The sequence below is a fragment of the Prionailurus viverrinus genome, chromosome A3, assembly GCF_022837055.1.
Source record: "Prionailurus viverrinus isolate Anna chromosome A3, UM_Priviv_1.0, whole genome shotgun sequence".
Taxonomy (NCBI): domain Eukaryota; kingdom Metazoa; phylum Chordata; class Mammalia; order Carnivora; family Felidae; genus Prionailurus; species Prionailurus viverrinus.
Window position 1 is genome coordinate 60,032,054 of NC_062563.1, and position 21,283 is coordinate 60,053,336.

A 21,283-nucleotide genomic window follows, 5' to 3' on the forward strand; every position below is an offset into this window, starting at 1 on the left:
TTTTGCCTGGCTATAGAGAAGTGGAGCCAGAGGGCAGTTTGGCAACACTGAAGTCTGTATTAGGATTGAAAATGGTGTTGAGTTTAGACTTTCCTAACATGCTAGCCAATAAGCCAACATTCTAGGGTTTTGAGTGGGAGAAGTATCAATGAAATGTGGCAAGGGAAGAGATTTCAGCTGACAAGGTACAAGGTCAGGACAGAATGGGGGGAATTAACATGGAACTGGGAGACTGCAGTGGGAACTAAGCCAGGTCTGGGGTGATGAATCCCTGTGCAGAGAGTATGCTCAGAGGCTGCATTAGAGTAGGGCTTATTTGAGATCTTGCCCAGGTTTTGGGAGGGAGGATTGCAATAAGCAGGGAGCACTCCATTCTCTTCGACCCCTGGTCTCCACAGCATCCTCATGTCAGCCAGAGCTATCCCAGGACCTTGCCATTCAAAGCAGAGCTATGAAGAGTTAAAGAAAGAGGAGTAAACAGGGACTAAATAAACCCACAGGTTAATACATCATTAAGTAATATCCTTTAAATACTCCTTAAATTTGGACCCGTGGCCTGATTTCTCTTGGTCCATTAAGCAAAACTTGACAGAAAGGATATTTCCCTCTCCTTTTCAGATTGGGGAGTCTGCCAAGCCAGTCAGTGCCAGGATTCTTTTTCATCATATTTTTAATGATAAATTAATTGTGACCTCTTAAATTATTGTCCTCAGTGCTATGCCAGGACTCAGCACAATAGTGCTGGCTTCTCAGGGCTGAGCGTCCTTCTCTCTCTGTCTCTTTCTGTCTCTGTTTCTGACTCTTTCTCTCCAGAGCAAATTAATGAACATCACTGAGCATTTTGGAACTGCATCACCCAATTTCTGGGACAGGACACAGAATCAATGGGCACATATTTTTTTCTCCCTACAATATGCATTCTTGTGTAATAATCTCCTTCCCATTTCCTACAGTCTCTACCAGCCAAACGATGACAAACATAATACAAACACCACTTGCAGAAGAGATGGTCTTTTATTCGTTCTTAGAAAGGCCTTAATTTCCTTCCAGGCTCATCTTTATAACTGGGAACCAGCTGATGGTTGGAAGTGAAGCAAATAGATCAGAACAGTAAACACCGAGTTTTAGAAATATGGTTATGCTTATAATGGTAAAATAATTATAAGCAGGGACCTTGAAGCAGGCTTTAGTTTACCCCCAGGAAGAATTATACTATTATGGTTTTATGCTAGATTAAGATTGGAGTTTTAAATGATTTGTGTCTCTCTTGAAATAGTGCCACTTTATCTTTAGGAATAGGGAGAAAATAATACTTAGTTTCACATTTATAATTTTTTTTTGCTGAGTTGTTTGGATTTCAGAACTGATTTCTTGTATAAAAGAGACATGAAAATGTCAGGAAATTATGCAGAATTGCATTTTAGTGATCACCACTTGGGATGATTTAGTCAGCTATAATGACCAGAGTTTCTGGTTCTGGTACATAGGTTCTTTTTATGCAAATAGAATTTTACACAAATGATCTCAAATCCCAGGTTGTTCATTTCTCAATTGTTTATTGTTCACTCTTAAGCAATTGAGTTCAAAACCATCCTAGTTATAGACTGTACATACAATTCGTGCCACCTGCATACCCTTTCTGCCTGAGTGACTTTGTTGATGCCACTTGAAATTAGCAGCCATTAGGGTTTATTTCTGCAAATCTACATGCCTCAGCCCAGATATTGCAGATCATTAGCGGGTGCAAATTGAGGCTCAGGAAATGAGCACCCTCGAGCACTTGTCACTTCACTTCGACTGTCGCCTGGTCTGATAAAATGGAACAAGCCAGCAAGTGGGGCTTTTCTTCCAGCCGAGACATTGAACACGAGACAGTACACTGGACTAAGGCAGTAAGATCTCACTAGAGAGACTGGCATAAATGTGCCTTCCCCCAGTCACTCAAGGAAAAGATTCTAGTGGATGGCAGGAGGCCAAGTAACAAAGAAAGCTAAAGGCATGCTGGGAAATACCCTCTGAAGCCACACTGTGAAGAGGTGAGAAAGACATTGACAATGGACCAATTACTAAAAAGAAATCAAAGGTGCTGGCTGTGTACCTGGCATTGAATTTTTTAGTGACTTGCAGAACAGAAATGTTAGCACAGTATGCATTGTCTGATGGATACAGGTGGTGCATGTGGGCATCTTCTGGGCTTGAGTGATCTGGTCTCTGCCAGACCTGTACTGAGAGATCCACAGGGGAAGTTCCTGCGAGGTCAGAGAGGTAGGGCCTTCTGGACAATGCCTGTCATTCCTAAAGACCTTTCACTTCCATGGGAGAACTCTGTATCCACCCAGCTTTGCCTACATGCCCCCACCTGCGGTGGGTTAGAGAGCTTGGTTATCTGCTTTCCTACACCCTCCACTCAACATCAAAACAAAACCAACCCAGGATGCCTGGGAGGAAAGCCAATGCTTAATGAAAAATGAGTGAGGGCCATTTTACTTATATGATAGTTATTAATTAATGCCAGAGACAAAATGTAGAAATTACTCTGGTTATGTTTTCATTGCCAAAGCAAAGTAAACTGGTGGAAGTCCATAGAGGTAAATTTATTCATTTTAAATAGGGTTCCTTTTAGGATGACCAGCCATCCTTGTTTGTCTGGGATTGTTCCCAGTGTTATCTCCTGGGCAATCCAGAGTAGTTGGCCACCTCCTACTTTTCTTTAATATCAGAGTAGCTGGTTTAGGACAGTGTAATATAAACAAAAGTCTAACAGTTCACTCCCTTAGTGTTATACACAGAAATAAGTGTAACTTAGCATGTAGACCCCAGTGACTCTGGAGTCAGACTACAGGGACTTGAATCTTGGCTCCAACACTTACCAGCTATATGAACACTGGCTAGTTACCATTCAATCCCTTTGTGCCTCAGTTGATTTATCTGCAAAGTGGGAATAATAGAGCATATTTCAGAGGGTTTTTATTTGAATTAAATGAGCTAATATATGTAGGAGGCTTAGAACAGCACCTGGCACATAGTCAGTGCTTAATACATCTTGGTTATCATTATCATTATTACAATTATCTCTTTTTTCATAAGCCCTGAATTACCACCACGTACAGCAAGCATTAAAATAAACAACTCCTAAGTACATATTAAGCCTTCATGTTATTACTTAACTGTTGTAGTCCCTGTCATTAAACATTATCTTCTTTGAAACCTAAGAATGTGATTTTTTTTCTTCTTGACTCTACATTGGCCTGGAACCTTTTCATATTCTTTGGCCATCTGCTTTATCCTGCTCAGAGAAATTCATCAATTAGCTTCCTAACAGCCCCTCTGACAAAGCTCACTCCATCACCTGCAGTTCAAACATCTTTAGCCCTGCTGTCTTCCATCTCTGCTCTAGAGTTGTAGCTGCCGCTTCTACACACACACACATACCACATACACATGTATACATATACCCACACATACCACATATATACATATTTACACACATATACACACCCCATACATGCCCATACATGCAAAACCATTCACATATACACACATTACATGCACATATACACATGCATACACATATATACATGCAACAGTGTACACTATATTCCTAGTGAGCTGTGGACTCCAGCTCATTCCCAGAGAGCATGGCAGAATGTTTTCACCATTTCCACATATTTAAAGTCAGGCCTTTACCTCATGAACCTTTAGGAAGAAACAATAATGATACTTACAAAAGGAAACTATACGTGGTTTTCTTCACTGTCACTTTACAAATATCAATTATATAAAAGAATATTGAACATACCAAACTTTTGTGTACATGCTGGTCATTTAATTTAGTCAACAAATAATCACAATTGCATTGTTTGTCTCTAGCACTTTATAGTTTACAAATTGCTTCCTGATGTGTTATTTCTTTAGTGAGGAATTTCTATATGCAAGGCACTTCATGTACTGTTATGAAATTGTCTGGCCTTGGAGTTTGTGTGTGTGTGTTGGGGGTGCAACTCAAATGTGAAATATTTGGGGCTAGGTAGAGACCAAGCAATATCACCTGGAAGTAGAAAGAATGGAAACTGAGGTAGCTCAAAATTACAACTGGCAGTCAGGCACCATGTAGGCCTGGGTACAGTGGTTCTGATTTTAGAAATAATGTAACTCGAAGTGACCAATCAGGCAGCTGAGGGAATGCAGAGAAAGACTGATTCCTGGCTCCTTTAGATCTGCCATGGCATCTAGGGAAGGAGCTATGAGGACCTTGAGCCTTGAAGATGGAATGGTGAGGGGTAGGCAGAATCTAATAGCCAGGTGGTCTAGATCTCAGAGCAAGACACTAGTTATAGAGAGAAATCAAGGAAGGAGAGAACTGCAAAAAAGAAGCTCCAGGCCAGATGGCAGGTAGGGGATATGCAGGCTGGGCAGATATTTCTGGTTCTTTGGATCTTTGAAAGGAAAGAAAGGAGGGAAGCACAAAGGATGGCAATGGCATTGGTTGCTGCAGCCACCATATACTTTATCTCAGGCCCGAGTAACCCCAGATAGAGGCTGGAAACTGTTAATCTATAGATTTGTCAGGGTCCTGGCAGGACAGAGATAGCACATGCAATCTGGTAGTTAGACAGTTTAATAAAAAAGCTACTTGCAGTGAAAAATTGAGAGCTTTCCCTGTAAGTTCTGGAACAAGGATGTCCACCTTTGCCACTTTTGTTCAACATAGTACTGGAAGCCCTAGCCATAGCAATCAGACAAGAAAAAGAAATGAGGCATCCATATTGGTAAAGAAGAAGTTAAATTGTCACTATCTGCAGATGACATGATGTTATACATAGAAAATCCTAAAGATTCTATCAAAAAACTACTAGCAGTTATAAGTGAATTCAATAAAGTGACAGGATATAAAATTAATACTCAGAAACCAGTAGTATTTCTATAAACTAACAACAAAGTTGTAGAAAGAGAAAGTTAAAAAATAATTCCATTTATAATTACACCAAAAAGAATAAAATATGTAGGAATAAACTTAACCAAGAAGGTGAAAGACCTGTACTCTGAAAACTACAAAACATTTATCAAAAAGATTGCAGATGACACAAATGGAAAGATAATTCCATGCTCATGGATTAGAAGAATCAATATTGTTAGAATGTCCATATTACCTAAAACAATCTGCAGATTCAATGCAGTCCCTGTCAAACTACCAACAGAATTTTTCACAAAACTAGACCAATGATACCAAAATTTGTATGGAATCACAGAAGACCCTATATAGTCAAAGCAATTCTGAGAAAGAGGAAGAGAACTGGAGTATCACAATTCCAGATTTCAAGATATATTAAAGTTGTAGCACATTACAAAGTAATATGTCACTGGGCACAAAAATAGAGACATAGATCAATGGAACAGAACACAGACCCCAGAAATAAACCCATAAACATTTATATGGTCAATTAATCTATGACAAAGAATAAGAACATACAATGGGGAACGGACAGTCTTTTCAGTAAATGGTTCTGGGAAAACTGGACAGCTACATATAAAAGAATGCAACTGTACTACTTTCTTATGCCATACACAAAAATAAACTTAAAATGGATTAAAGACCTAAACATGAGACCTGAAACCATAAAAAATCCTAGAAAAGCAAACAGGCAGTAATTTCTCTGACATCAGCCATAGCAACATTTTTCCTTTTTTTTTTAATGTTTATTTATTTTTGAGAGAGAGAGAGAGACAGAGCACGAGTAGGAGAGGGGCAGAGAGAGAGGGAGACACAAAATCCAAAGCAGGATCCAGGCTCTAATCTGTCAGCACAAAAGCCCGATGTGGTCACTGACCGTGAGATCATGACCTGAGCCAAAGTCAGATGCTTAACTGACTGAACCACCCAGGTACCCTACAACATTTTTCTAGATATGCCTCTTAAGGCAAAGGAAACAAAAGCAAAAGTAAACTATGGGGACTGTATCATAATAAAAAGCTTTTGCACAGTACAGCAAAGGATGCCATTAAGAAAATAAAAAGACAACCTACTGAATGGGAGAAGATATTTGCAAATGATAAATTCCATAAGGGGTTAAGATAAAAAATATAGAACGAACTTGTACAACTCAACACCAAAAAACCAAACAATCCAATTAAAAAATGAGCAGAGCACCTGAATAGACATTTTTCCAAATAAGACCTACAGGTGGCCAACAGACACATGAAAAGATGGTTAACATCACCAATCATCAGGGAAATGCAAATCAAAACCACAATGAGATATCACTTTACACCTATTAGAATGGCTAAAATCAGAAGACAAGAAACAGCAAGTGTTGACAAGGATGTGGAGAAAAAGAAATTCTCATGCACCATTGGTAGAAATGTAAATTGGTACAGCCACTGTAGAAAACAGTATGGAGGTTCCTCAAAAAATTTTAAAAAGAAATGCCATATGATCCACTATTGAAGAAATTAATTAAATCAATTAAATTAATTAATTAATTAAGAAATACCATAATTCCACTATTGGGTATTTGCCCCGGAAAAACAAAAATACTTGCTTGAAAAAAATATATGCACCCCTATGTTTATTGCAGCATTATTTACAATAGCAAAGGCATGGAAGCAACCTAGTGTCCATCAATAGATGAATGGGTAAGGAAACTGTGGTATATATAAATATAAATATATACCATGGAATATTACACAGCCCTAAAAAGGATGAGGTCATGCCATTTGAGACAACATGGATGGACCAAGAGTGTATTATGCTAAATGAAATAAGACTGAGAAAGATAAATACCATATGATTCAACTCATAAATGGCATCTTAAAAAATGAATAAACAAAAAGCAGAATCAGAACTATAAATACAGAGAACAAACTGCTGGTTGCCAGAAGGGAGGGGGTTTGGGGATTGGGCAGGATGTGTGAAGAGAGTGGGGAGGAGACCTCCAGTTAAGGAATAAGTCGGTCATAGGAATGAAGAGCAAAACATTGGGAGTACAGTCAGTGATATTGTGATAGCAGTGTAACAGGACAGATGGTGGCTATACTTGTGGTCAACATAGCATAATGTGTAAACTTGTCAAATCACTGAGTTTTCCACATGAAGTTAGTGTAACATTATGTGCCAAATATACTTTTAAAAAGTTAAAAAAGGGGCGCCTGGGTGGCGCAGTCGGTTGAGCGTCCGACTTCAGCCAGGTCACGATCTCGCGGTCCGTGAGTTTGAGCCCCGCGTCAGGCTCTGGGCTGATGGCTCAGAGCCTGAGGCCTGTTTCTGATTCTGTCTCCCTTTCTCTCTGCCCCTCCCCCGTTCATGCTCTGTCTCTCTCTGTCCCAAAAATAAAAAATAAACGTTGAAAAAAAAAAAAAAAAAAAAAAAAAAAAAAAAAAGTTAAAAAAAAAGCATTACTTATAAAGATATGGGCAGAGTTTAGAGAACTCAACAAAGAAGAGAGCAGTACCTAGCACTAAACATAGCCATTATCAACCCTAAGCCTGAGTAGAGCCCAGAGAGAGCAGTGGTATATGGAGAGAGCTTCCTGATAAGAACTGTGGCCTTCCATGGAGGGATGCAACCAATCCAAAACAATCTAGTATGGCAGAAAAAACCTCCACCTCACTTTTCTACCATCCACTGATCCTTTGCTGGTGCTTCCCATTGGCCAAATCAACTAAAAGGCAGAAGGCAAGTACAAACGTATAATCCATATAGGCCAGCCTCCCCAGACACAGAGTAGGGGGGAGAAGGATGGAGAGTGGATCTAAAGGGACAATGAGAAATATCCAGAAGACTTCTCCCCGCTTGCCTCTTAGCTTCCTTACTGTCTTTTATTTGGAAAATAATTGGTATCCACAACACAGAAATCTGTCAGGGACTATAATTTGATTGGGAACTGGGGGACCTGGCATAGCACTTAGGCAGGACAGTGATGCGACTACTTTGTATATGCACACTGATTCTGATTATCTTGTTGATGTAAATGAGAAAAGGATTTGCTGGGACTGTACCTACATACCAGATACCAGGGACCATGTTGATTTGTTTTAGTAATTATACCACAACTGGAACCACAGCTGTGATCATCATCACCATCTGGATAAGTTTGTGATCATCTCAGTTGTTTTCCAGGAGCTATCAGGCTGTTTCAACAGGTGATTTAAATAGAGATATGGCTGGAGTCTGCAGTCTTGACTGTGTCAGATCTTTGATAACAGCATTAATCTTTGCATTTGCAAAAACGTGGCATTCCTTTAGTTTACTTTCTTAATGATGGGGTTGGGGGCAATTTCAGGGACGTCTACTTGGCTCTTCCTGTCATAATAGTTTTCACATCATAGGTCAGGGAACCAATGTCAAGATTTGGCTAGTTACTGAGTATATCTAGTCTCACTCTAATTCTGATGGTGGGGAAATTAACCACAAGATGGGGGGACGCCTTGTGAGACAGATTAAAGACTTCATCTATTAGTTAACTCACAATGTCCCAGGCTTTTTGGTTCTCCAGGGATTAGCATCATATCAGAACTAGTATCTAAAAAACTCCTAGAAAGTCTGGTTATTTGGGGGGTACATACTGGAAAATGGCCTCAGGTCTCTCTGGGAAAGGCTTGAGGAATATTCACAGTATGCTGGACCTCTGTGTACATATTGCTAGACCCTTCTTCAAAGGGATCCAGTCATCCCTCCTGAATTGAGAAGTTCTTGACCTGTGACTTGGCCTATATCTGAGACCTGTGTAAGAGACCTTTAATTCCCACTCTGGCAACTCAGGTTAGGTTTCTACTCATCAGAGCCTAGAATTTTCTCACCTCTATATGTCAAGCAGTACCCTAGAAAATGATTTACAGGGACCCAAGGGACCCACTTCTTATATATGCAGGTGAAAATATTCTGATAACCACCCTGTCTCTGTTGTTTATTGTAATGTTTGCACCTACCTTGCTCAAAGCTAAACAACACTACTTGACTTCTAAATCTTCAAGTTCTCATTGAGATCAGAAAACCCAGTAAATTGCCACACCTACCAATACCTCCAACCTTTAGAAGTTCCAAGAGTGATCACCTTCAGTGTGCCCTATTGGTTACCATCTTAAGGTTTCACCAAGCTGCCTAAGAGAATGAAATAACTTGGCTCTGTTGGAGCCCGGAAATAGAAATATCCTTGAGAAGCATTCATGAAATCTCTATTACTGGAATGTGGATTAAAAATGCTTGCTGGGGTAAGCTGCTAAATCTTTACAAATGTTTAGGATAAAGCACAAATGAGAAAACCATGTTCAGCTAGGCTCTTTTATTTTGGCCAACTGTGTTCTTCTTTTCTGCTGAAATATGAGTGTTATGAGCACGATGAATGACTGCAAGCCAGATGGTGAAACTATTGTCCTGCTGTACTTGGGGTGACTTCTCCTCAAGGTACTATGCTGTTTCTCTCTGACTCTGTCTCATTTTCTCTCTCTCTCTGTCTCTCCCCTTCCCCCTCACTCATGACAAGGAAAGTCAATATTTTGAGTACTCTTATTTAGTAACTTTACAGTGACTATAAGTCACAACACGATCTTGTGGGCATGGGCTAAGGTTTTTACTAATTAGGATAGCTGAAAAGAAGCTGGTATGAAACAGCAGTGAGAAGAAAATAACTCAATTGTTAGGGGGAAAACTGGACTTCACGATTTTTAAGTAAAATTATTTTTGAAGTATAATATACATATAGAAAATTATGCATATCATAAGTATCTAAATCAATGAGTTTTCACTGAATGAATCATGTGTAACCATCATCCAGATCGAGAAATAATATTGGTGGCCCTTAGGTGCTCTATTTCTGCCCCCTTCATCACTGCTATTACCCACAAAAACTCCACAATCAAGACAATTCTAATTTTTTTAGTTTTGCCTAGAATTGTAAGTGTGCGCTTTTTTTTTTTTACAAATAGTTCCCCTCATGCAGAATTATGTTAGTGAAATTCATTCATGCTATTGCATGTAGCAGTAACCTATTTGTTACTATTGGTCTAGAGCAGGGAGTAACAGACTGCAGTCCACTACAGCCATTCTTGTATGGCCCGCCAGCTAAGAATGGCTTTTACGTTTCTAAAGAGTTGTGGAAAAATGACAAGAATATGCAACAAAAACACCATGTGACATGTAAAACCTAAAATACTTACTCTCCAACCCTTGACAGAAAAGTTTGCTGACCCCTGCTGTAGAGTATTGTGTTGTATGGATATGCTACAACTTATTGATTCATTCCACTGCCAAAGGATATTTGGCTTGTTTTCAGTTTTTAGCTATCATGAAGAGTGCTGCCATAAACATTCTTGCACATGCATTTTGGTGTACATGTATACACATGTATGTTGGGCATAAAACTGGAGGTGGAATTATTGAAGCATAAGGTATGAAGATATTCAGTGTTTGCAAGTACTGCCAAACACTTGTACAAATCAACACATTCAGCAGCAGTGATTAAGAATTCCAATTGTTCTACATCCTTGCCAATTCTTGGTATTGTTTGTCTTTTAACTTTCATCATTTCAGTGTATGTATAGTAATATTTCCTTGTGGTTTTGGTTTGTACTCACTTGATGCCTCATGACATAAGCACCTTTTTCATGTGTTTATTGAACATTTGCTTATTCTTTTTGTGACTTAACTGCTCACATGTTTTGTCCACGGTTTGTATTTTCCTTATTGATTGGTTAGAATATTAAATTCTTTGCTAGATATGAGTTGCAAATACTTTGTTCTACCCGGTGATTTGTATTTCAACTTCTTAAGGATCCCCTGACAAACAGAAATTCTTACTTTTAACATAGTTTAATTTACCAGTTTTCCATTGTGGTCAGTGCTTTTGGAATCCTGTTTAAGAAACCTTTGCCTACCCTGTGTCACTGAAATACTCTCCAGTGTTCTTTCTCTTCTACAAGTGTTATTGTTTACCTTTTATGTGTAGATCTAAAATTTATCTTGAGTTTTCTTTGCATGGTGTGAGGTAGATGTCAAGATTAGTTTTAGTCCTTGTGATATCCAATTGGTTCAGCACTACTTTTGGAAAAAATGATCATTTCTTCATTATACTACAGTGCCACCTTCATCATAAATCAGGTACAGAGGATATGCAGATCTAGTTCTGAATGTATTAGCATGTTCCATACGAATTCATCTATGGTGCAGTAAGAACTTAAGCTTTCTTCTTCAAGATTGTCTTGACTCTTCTTGGTCCTTTCCATTCCCATATAAATTCATTGAATTGAAGAGGAAAAATGAAATTTTATATTATAAAATGAATATGATATATCCTTCCATTTATTTAGGCCTTCTTTAATTTCTCTATATGCTACTTTGTAATTTGCAATGGAAAGGAAGTATATAACTTTTATTAAACTTATTTTTAGTTATATGATGTTTGTTGGTGTCATCTTAAATGTTATCTTCTTAAAGTTTTATTTTGTGATGTTTCCTGATGCTTAGAAATATACTTGATTGTTTTATGTTGACCCTCTATTCAGTGATCTGGCTAAATTCATTAATTCTAATACTTTGTAGAATCATTCGGCTTTTCTACAAACACAACCGTGTTGCTGTTAATAATAACAGTTTTATTGTTTTCTTTCCTATTCTTCAACCTTTTTCTTAGCTTGTTGTACTAGCCATTTTATACTGTACAATATTGAATAGAAATAGTGATACCAAGCATCCTTGTTTTATTCCTGATTACAGCAGGAAAGCTTTCACTATTTCACCATTAAGTATGTTTACTACAGAATTTTTATAAATTCACTATTGTATTAAGGAAGTTCCCTTTTACTTTTAGTTTGCTAAGTGTGGTTTTTAAAATAAATACCTATAGAATTTGGTCAAATACTTTTTATAGATCTGTTCAAATAATAATAATATTCACATTTATTCTAATAATTGGTGAATTACACTGAATGATTTTTCAGAATCATTACTGGAATAAACCTAACTTCTTTGTGATAAGTTATACTTTTTATTCATTGCAGGATATAGTTTGCTAAAAAAAATTTTAGGGTTTTGCATTATAAGAGAGATTTGGCTGGCAATTTTTTTTTTGTATTGACTTATTTTGTCTGATTTTGATATTAAGGATATGCTGGCCTCATAGAACAAGTTGAGAAGCCTTTCCTTTTTTATGTGTTCTCTAATAGTTTGCTTAAGATTGGTGCTATTTATCCCTTAATGTTTAGAAGTATTCAACAGTGAATACAACTGGGTCTGAATATTTCTTTGCAGGAAACTTTTTAATTAAATCTAAAAGCAGGTTTTTTGAGGTATAATTGACAGACGAGGAGCTGTATGTACTTGAAGTGAATAATTTGATACACTTGAATATAGGTTCATGTGCATGAAACTGTCATCAATCACAACAATAAGATAATGGAAATATCCATTATTTCCAAAAAAGATTCCTCAAACTCTTTTGTATTACCTCCTTTTTGCCACTCCCCATCCCTATCCTCCAGCAACTACTGATCAGCTTTCTGTCACTTTAGATTATTTGGCTTATCTCAAATTTTATGGAAGTAATTCATACAGTCTTCTCTCCTCTTTTTGTCTTTCTTCTTATGCTAAGCATAATAATTTTGAGAATTATCCATGTTGTGCCATGTATTAATTCATTTTTTAAAAAAAACTGAGCAGTATTCCACCGTATGTATGTACCACAATTCATTTAACCAACCACCTATTGATGTACATTTAGGTTGTTTCCAGTCTGGGACTATTAGAAATAAAGCTGCTATAAATATTTGTGTACAAGTCTTGGCATGGCCATATGCTTTCTTTTCTACCTAGGAGCAGAATGACAAGGCCATAGGGTGGGTATAGGTTTGCTTACCTTTTTAAGAGTCTGCCAAACTGTTTAACAGAGTAGTTGTGCCATTTTACATTCTCACCAGCAGTGTACAGAATTGCTGTCGCTACCCATCTTCTCCAACACTTGGTATAATCAGACATTTTAATTTTAGAAATTCTAATCCCTGGATGGTCGTATTTCATTGCAATTCTAATTCATTCCCCTGACGATTTAATAGTGCGTATGCATATTTGCCATTTGTATATCATCATTGGTGAAGTGTCCATGAAAATATTTTGCCTAGTTTATATTGGGTTGTTCATTGTCTTATTATTGAGTTTGAGGAGTTCTTTATTCTGGATCCAAGTCCTTAATCAAATATGGAGTTTGCAAATATTTTTCCTCAAACTGTCTTTTCTTAAACTGTATTTTGAAAAGTGAAGATTTTCAATTTTGATGTACAATTTCTCAATATTTCCTTTCAATGCTGCTTTTAATATTGTATCTAAAAAATTACTGCCCAGCCCAAGGTCACAAACACCTTCTCTATGTTTCCCTCCATAAATTTATAGTTTTAGGTTTTACATTTAGGTGTGTGATCCATTTTGTGTTATGATTTTGGCAGTTTGGCAGTTTTTTATAGAAGTAAACATGCAACTACCACATGGCCCAGCCTTTGCACTCTTGGACCTTTATCCCAGAGAAATGAGAACTTATGTCCCCCAAAAAACTTATGTCCATACAAAATTCTGTACATGAATGTGTGTAGCAACTTTATCCACAATGACCAAAAACTGGAAGGAGTCCAGCCATGTATACGTCAGCAGGTGAATATTTTAACAAACTGATACACTCATTTCGTAAATACTACACAACAATAAATAGTAATGAACTATTAAATGTGCAACAACTTGGATAAGTATCAAGGGAATTGTGCTAAGTGAAAAAAAAATGAATCTCTGCCTGATTCCCTTTATAAAATTTTGTTGAAATAACAAGATTATAGAGTAGTACAGAATAGTTGTTGTCAAGGGTTATATGGGAGCAGGGGGTAGTACTAAGAGAGACGTGGCTATGGTTATATAAGAGTAGCGTGCAGGTTCTTTGCAAGTGAACTGTTTTGTATCTTGATTGTAGCAGTGGTCACAGAAATCTACCCATGTAAAATTGCACAGAACTAAATACACACACACACACACACACACACACATACACACACAAATACAAATGAGTACATGTAAAATTTATAAAATCCGAATAAGGTCTTAGGACTGTATCAGTGTCAATGTCTTAGCTATGATTTCAAAAAACACCAGTTAAGCTGTTTTAATGAAGTAATTAAGATCTTGGACAAGAATGAGGACAGAGGGGTGAGAAAGGAAGCTATGTATGTAACACACATACAATAAAGGATGATAATCTGGAAAAAATGTTTGGTAAAAATCATAGTGAAGTCATTTGACTAGAAGTTCATCAGTTTTATTGATCTTGTCAAAGATCTAGCTTTTTCTTTCATAAATATTTATTATTTTTCTGTTTTTCATTTCATTGATTTCTGCTTTGATCTTTACTATTTTCTTTCTTCTGATTATTCTAGGTTTTATTAGCTCCTCTTATATTTTGGGTTCTTAAGGTTTAGTCTTTGATTTGAAATATGTTTTCTTTTCTAATATAGGTGTGTAGTGCTATAAATTTCCTTTTAAGTATAGCTTTAGCTACATTCCACAAATTTTTATATGATGTGTTTTCATTTTCATTCAGTTCAAAACACTTTGTAATTTCCCTTTGCATTTTTTTCTGAGATCCACAAGTTATTTGAAAGTTTCATAATTTCCAAATATTTGGGGATCTCCTAGGGACTTTGTTATTTATTTCTAATTTAGTGCCATTGTAGATAATATACTTTGGATGACTTCATACCTTTAAAAATTATTAAGGAATAATTTTATGGCCTAGAACATGATGTGTCTTGGTAAATGTACTTGAAAAAAATGTGCATTCTGCTGTTAATTGGTGGAGTTAGTGTACATTGATAGGGTTGTTCAAATCTTCTATATCCATTCGGATGCTCTGTATACTTTTCTCTCAATTATAGACAAATAGGTGGTGAAATCTGTAATTGTGAATTTGTCTATTTCACCTTGTAGTTTTTTCAGTTTTTGCTTCATATATCATGAAGGTCTGTTTTAGAAACATAAATGTTAAAATTGTATATACTCTTGATGAACTGATCTTTTTGTCATTAAAAAAATTTTTTTTTAATGTTTGTTTATTTTTGAGAGAGAGACAGGTGTGAGTGGGGGAGGAGCAGAGAGAGAGGAAGACACAGAATCCAAAGCAGGGTCCAGGCTCTGAGCTGTCAGCACAGAGCCAGATGTGGGACTTGAACCCACAAACCATGAGACCATGACCTGAGCTGAAGTGGGACACTTAACTGAATGAGCCACCCAGGTGCCCCTGACCTTTTTGTCATTTTAAATGACCCTCTGTGTGCTTGGTAATTTTTTCTCTGAAATTGACTTCAACTGATATTAACATAACGATTCAAGCTTTCTTTTGACTAATGTTAATGTAGTGTATCTTTTTCCTTTCTTTTATTTTTTACCTGTTTATATCTTTACATTTCAATTTTTTGTAGGCACATTACTTGGGTCTTGATTGATTTATCCTATTTGAACTGTGCCTTTAAATTGAGGTGTTTGGACCACTGAATATGATTATTGATATGATTGGATTTCATTCTGTCTTCTCATTATTTGTTTTCTATTTGTCCGTCAGTATTTTGTCCATTTCCCTCTTTTTCTGCTTTTTTTGGATTAAGTGTATGTATTTTATGCTTTAATTTTATCTTTTTAATTGGTTATTAGCTAGACCACTTTGTTATGTTATTTTAATGGTTGCTTTAGGATTTATAGTATGCAACTTTTAATTATCATAATCTGTCTTCAAATGATATTATATAGCATTTTACATGACTATTTAAGAGCCTTTCAAGAGATTACTTTCATTCCTCCCTTCCTGGCCTTTGTACTGTTGCTGTCATATATTTTTCTTCTACATGTGTTATAAAACCCATAATACACTGTTATTACTTTTCTTTTATAGATATTCCAATAATAGGAAAATGTCTATGTTTACCCATATACTTACTTTTACTGGTGCTTTTCATTCCTTTGATCTAGATTTCCAACTCCTATAATTTTCCTTCTGCTTGAATAATTTCCTCTATCATTTGTTGTGCAGATCTGATCGTGATGAATTCTTTCAGCTTTTGTATGTCTGAATATTTCTTTATTTTTGATGAGTAAAGAATTCTACATTGACAGATTTTTTTTTTTTAATCTCAGCACTTTAAAGATTTTGCTCCACCGTCTTCCAATTTGCATTGCTTCCACAAAGAAATCTGCAATCAGCTTTATCTCATTTCCTCTGTACATAATTTGTCTTTTTTTCCCCCTAATCTGGAAGTTTTTAGGATTTTTTTCTTTTTCACTGGTTTCAAGCAATAATTAATAGTCATTTGTTTTTGTTGCTGTTGTTGTCCAGAGGTTACTAATATTTTGCCCAGAGTTTATAATTTTTATCTGTAGGAGGGTTAATCCAGTAGAAGCCTCTCCACCATTACTGGAAATAGAACCTCTTATCATGCACTTCAAAATATTTACTGATTTCCATTTCATTTCTTCTTTGACCCATAAATTATTTAGAAATTTTAAAATTTCCAAACATTTGAGAATTTTTGAGTTCTCTTTCATTATTGATTTATGGATTAATTTTACTGACAGATAACATACTTCGAGTGATTTCACTCCTTGTTTTATATAAGGTCCAAAATATGTTAAATTTTGGTAAATATTCCATGTGCATTTGACAAGGAGAGCTATCCCATCATTTTTGGATACAGTGTTCTATATAGAACAATGAGGTCAAGTTTCTTAATCATGTTGTTCAAGTCTTTCATGCTCTTACTGAATTTCTGGTTGGCTTGTTCCGTCATTTACAGAGAAATGCATGTTTAAATGTCCCAGTAGCGTTGTGGATATGTTTATGTCCACCTGTAGTTCTGTCACATTTTGTTTTATATATTTTGTAACTATGTAATTACGTGCATACAAATTTATAACTTTCGTATGTTTCTTGAAGACTGACCTTTTTATTATTATCAAAGTCTCTCCTCATTTCTAGTGCTGTTTCTTACCTTAAAGTTTACCTTGTCAGTTCACTAGTACTTGGTACAGCTGTACCAGCTTTCTTCTGCTTCGTGTTTGCATGGTACATTTTTCTTTATCTTCTAATTTCCACCCCTTTGGTTTTGTCCTTATAATAAAATGTGTGTCTGGCTGGCCACATATAGTTGGTGTTTGTTTTTTCAAATTCAGCCTAATACTAATTTGCTTGGGTAGCTGCCATCCTGCCTATTTTGTAGACTATTTATTTTTAAATTTCTTTTAGATAATTAAAAATATTTTTATTATTCCACAGTTTTCATCTTGCTTTTAGTTATGTATTCCTCTACTATTCTTTAAATTGCCACCCTACAGACTACAGTCTGTGCTTTTTACTTCCTTTTTTTTTTTAAGATTTTATTTTTTGTTAACTAACTAGAATTTAAAAAAAACTTTGAAAGAAAGACAAAAAGATTTTATTTTTAAGTAATATCGATACTCAACATGGGGCTCGAATTCACCACCCCAAGATCAAGAGATGCATGCTCTACTGACCCAGCCAGCCAGGCATCCCTGTGCTTTTTACTTCTTAAGTTTCATTATAAATTAGTTCTTTGGCCACTTCTCATGCTAGAAGTTTTAACTCCATTTACTCATTCTCTGCTTTTTGTGATACAGTTGTCTTGAACTTTAACTGTACATACATCACATGCGTTGTTGTTAGCATGTTATTCATTTGTGTGTATCTCCTTTCTTTATTCCTTTCTGTATTTCAATGTGGGATCATTTTTTTTCTGCCTGGAAAGCCTGATTTAGTGTTTCTTGTTTGGGAATCCCTGGCAATAAATTCTCTGTTTGTGTAAAAGTATCTTTATTTTTCTTAATTTTAATTAATTAAAAAAATTTTTTTAATATTTTTATTTATTTTTGAGAGACAGACACAGAGCGTGAGTGAAGGAGGGGCAGAGAGAGAGGGAGACACAGAATCCGAAGCAGGCTTCACGCTCTGAGCTGTCAGCACAGAGCCTGATGAGGGGCTCGAACCCACCAACTGTGAGATCGCGATCTGAGCAGAAGTTGGATACTCAAGTGACTGAGTCACCCAAGCACCCCAATTTTTCCTTAATTTTTAAAGAATATATTTATTGAGCATAAAATTCTAGTTTGGAAATTACTTCCTTTCAATACCTAAGGATACCTTTCCATTGTTTTCTGGCTTCTGAAGTTTTCATTGAGAAGTCAGATATTAGCCTTGTTGTTCATTGACCATTTGAAAGTGCTGTGTCTTTTTTCTTTGACTGCTTTTAATATTTCCCCATTATCTTTAAGTTTCTTCATTTTTACACTGATGTATGTAGATATATGGGTTGTTATTTCCTTTAGTTTATTTATAATTCTTGAGGGTCAGAGTGATCCCTGTATCTGTAGCATGATGTCTTTTATAAGTCTTGGAAAACTGTCAGACATTACCTCTTTTAAATATTGCTTTTGGGGCAACTGGGTGGCTCAGTCCATTGGGCGTCTGACTTCAGCTCAGGTCATGATCTCATGGTTTGTGAGTTCAAGCCCTGCGTCAAGCTCTGTGCAGACAGCTCAGAGCCTGAAGCCTGCTTCGGATTCTGTGTCTCCCTCTCTCTCTGCCCCTCCCCCACTCACATTTTGTCTCTCAAAAATAAACATTAAAAAAAATTAAATATTGCTTTTGCCTAATCTATCTTCTTCTGAAATCGCAGATATACATATTTTGGACCTTTTCATTATAATTCTTATGTTCCTAACACTTTTTTTCTCTCCATTTTTTCTCATTGGGTTAATGTGTATATTTTTCAATTGACCTATCTTTAAATATAGTAATCCTGTCAGTTGTTTTCAATCTGCTGATGTACCTATTTATTGAGCTCTTTCTTAGTTTCTCTGTTCTCTGTTGAAATTCTTCATCTTACCATCTAGTTTCACAAATATATTAATTAGATATATGAATGTTTATGATAACTGAAATATCTTGATCACTTTTGTGTCTATTTTTATTGCCTATTTATCTCTTGACCCTGTTTTCCATATACTTGATATGTTTAATTGAATGTCAAACATTATGTATAAAAAATTGGAGAGGGTGAGAGGATTAATGCTACCCTCTGCCAGACAGCTCACATATGGGCAGTTTACCTTAATCCTTGCTTCAAAGTTGTGTTACAGCCTTTGTAAGAGTGAATCTGTCTCTGATTTAAACCTACCCTTAATACATATTCCAGACTCCCACTGAGAGCTTGGGTGTTTTCTAGATTTTAGAGGGTACTAGGCTCTAATTTTCCTTTCCCCACATATACATGACCGGTAAAAACTTTTGCTATGTTTTCCTATTGTTTTTTCAGTGGTTTCTGAGCCTTTTTTTTTCAATTTATTATTTAAATTCTAGATAGTTAGCATATAGTGCAATTTGGTTTCAGGAGTACAATTCAGTGATTCATCACTTACATACAACACCTAATGCTCATCACAACAAATGCCCTCTTTAATAACCATCACCCATCTAGCCCATCCTCCATCCACCTCCCTCCATCAACCCTCAGTTTGTTCTCTACCTTCAAGAGTCTCTCATGGTTTGTTTCCCTCTCTCTTCCCCCCTCCTCCCATATGTTCATCTGTTTTGTTTCTTAAATTCCACATGTGACCGAAATATGGTATTTGTCTTTCTCTGATTTATTTTGTTTAAAATAATACACTCTAGTTCTTCCATATCATTGCAAATAGCAAGATTTCATTATTCTGAAGACTGAGTAATATTCCATTGTGTGTGCATATATATATATATATATATATATATATATATCTCCAATCTTTATCCATTCTTTATTCTGTATATATATACATGGAATTCTTTATTCCATTCTTTATTCCATATATATATATATATATATATATATATATATATCTCCAATCTTCATCCATTCTTTATTCATTCTTTATTCCATCCATGAAGTCGATGGACCTTCATGTTCTGTCCATAGTTTGGCTAATGTTGATATTGCTTCTGTAAACATCAGGATGCATGCACCCTTTCAATATGTATTTTATTATCCTTTGGGTAAATACCTAGTAGTGCAATTGCTGGATCATATTGCTGGTTCTATTTTTAGTTTTTTGAGGAACCTCCATACTCTTCTCCAGAGTGACTGCTCTAGTTTGTGTTCCCACCAACAGTGCAAGAAAATTCCCCTTTCTCCACATCATCACCAGTACCTGTTGTTTCTTGCATTGTTAATTTCAGCCATTCTGACCAGTGTGAGGTGGTATCTCATCGTGGTTTTGATTTTGATTTTGATTTGTATTTCCTGATGATGAGTGATATTGAGCATCTTTTCATATGTTGGCAGCCATCTGGATGTATTCTTTGGAAAAGTGTCTATTCATATCTTCTGCCCATTTCTTAATTGGGTTATTTGTTTTTTGGGTGTTGAGTTTGATAGGTTCTTTACAGATTTTGGATACTAACTCTTTATCAGATCTGTCACTTGAAAATATCTTCTCCCGTTCCATAGGCTGCCTTTTAGTTTTGTTGATTGTTTCCTTCACTGTGCTGTAGTTTTTATTTTGATGAAATCCCAATAGTTCATTTTTGCTTTTGTTTCCCTTGCCTCTGGTGACGTGTCTAGTAAGAACATCAAAGAGGTTGATGTCAAAGAGGTTGCTGCCTGTGTTCTCCTCTAGGATTTTGATGGCTTCCTGTTTCACATTTAGGTCTTTCATCCATTTTGAATTCATTTTTGTGTACAGTATAAGAAAGTGATCCAGTTTTGTTCTTCTGCATGTTGCTGTCCAATTTTCCCAACACCATTTGTTGAAGAGACTATCTTTTTTCCATTGGATATTCCTTCCTGCTTTGTCAGTGATTAGTTGACCATATAGTTGTGGGTACATTTCTTTTTTTTTTTTAATTCTGTTTTTATTCAGTTCCATTGATCTGATCTATGTATCTGTTTTTGTACCATAATGTCTTGATGACTACAGCTTTACAATACAGCATGAAATCCGGAATTGTGAGGCCTCCAGTTTTGTTTTTCTTTTTCAGGATTGCTTTGGCTATTCGGGATCTTTTATGATCCCAAACAAATTTTAGGATTGTTTGTTGTAGTGCTTTGAAAAATGTGGTGGTATTTTCATGGGGATTGCATTAAATGTGGAGATTGCTTTGAATAGTATAGACATATTAACAATGTTTGTTCTTCTAATCCATAAGCATGGAATGCTTTTCCATTTATTTGTGTCCTCTTCAATTTTTTTCCTAAGTCTTCTATAGTTTTCAGGGTATAGATA